Raw genomic sequence first — 1,146 nt, forward strand, 5'->3', positions numbered from 1 at the left:
TACTGGTGTATAGATATGGAATGTGAACAACCATATCATGTTATAGTATTTGATTGAGTTGGTTAGACATACACATCCAATACGTGGCCGGTTCTGATCCAAATAAAAAAGCGTCTTTGCCTCCTCTATCAATTGCTTCCAGCACATCATCTTGTGTCAATGATTTGGAATTGGGACTATCTATAGCAGTGATTGCATCAAGCATGGAACCTGCTAAGTTTCTTGATCACAAGTAGGCAGTGTCCTCCTCAGCCACCAGAGGTATTGAAAGGAACAGCTTGTTTAACTCTATGTTTGTAATAACACAAGATATATCACCAAGGTTTTCTGATTAATTTATGATAAATGATTTCAAATGCAAGTGTTGTTACTCAGAAAAACCAGGTTGGTTATATAAATATAATTGTATTGTTATAACTATTGTTAAGATATAGAGTGACTAATTCGCCTCTCTCACTATACAAGAAGCTATTGATGAATCGCATCCCATCTTCAAAATTTTTTAGTGTGTTTCTCTCCACGACGATTTTACATATAGAGATGGAGATAGATATAGAAATGGAATAATGTTAATACCAAAATTGATGAGAGCCTGAACTCCAAAATCTGCGACGGTGACGGGAGTCTGGTCATTTTTTTTATGAACATTGGCGTCAGTCGAAATCAGAAATGATTTCACCTGCAAAGTGTTGTTTTAACAAAACATTTTGACGTTGAAGACTTATAAAGTGATAAAATCTATCAGAAATGTCAAAGTGTCTGGAATCTAAAATTCTTTAAAGACCAATTTAATGTAATATAAAATTAAACCTAACACATAAGGCACACATAATAATAGATAAAAATATGCCAATAAATTATAGCTCAAATGGCATAGTCTCCCCATACTAAATTAAGAGGTTGCGGGTTCGAGTCTCCTATCTTTAGTAAAAAAAAATAATAATAATATATAAAAATATCCTTTTATTATACATAACTCGATACACTCAACAAGAAACCATTAACATACATGAAATAAGTTAACTCCATTCCAATAAAGGATGAATTAACAGTGATGAAGCAAATATTAATGAATGTCCATGATTGCACTATTGAGTTATTTAGATAAACACACACTTAACCTCAAGCCCAAAACGTTAACGTAAC

This window comes from Arachis ipaensis, chromosome B07, assembly GCF_000816755.2.
Source record: "Arachis ipaensis cultivar K30076 chromosome B07, Araip1.1, whole genome shotgun sequence".
Taxonomy (NCBI): Eukaryota; Viridiplantae; Streptophyta; class Magnoliopsida; order Fabales; family Fabaceae; genus Arachis; species Arachis ipaensis.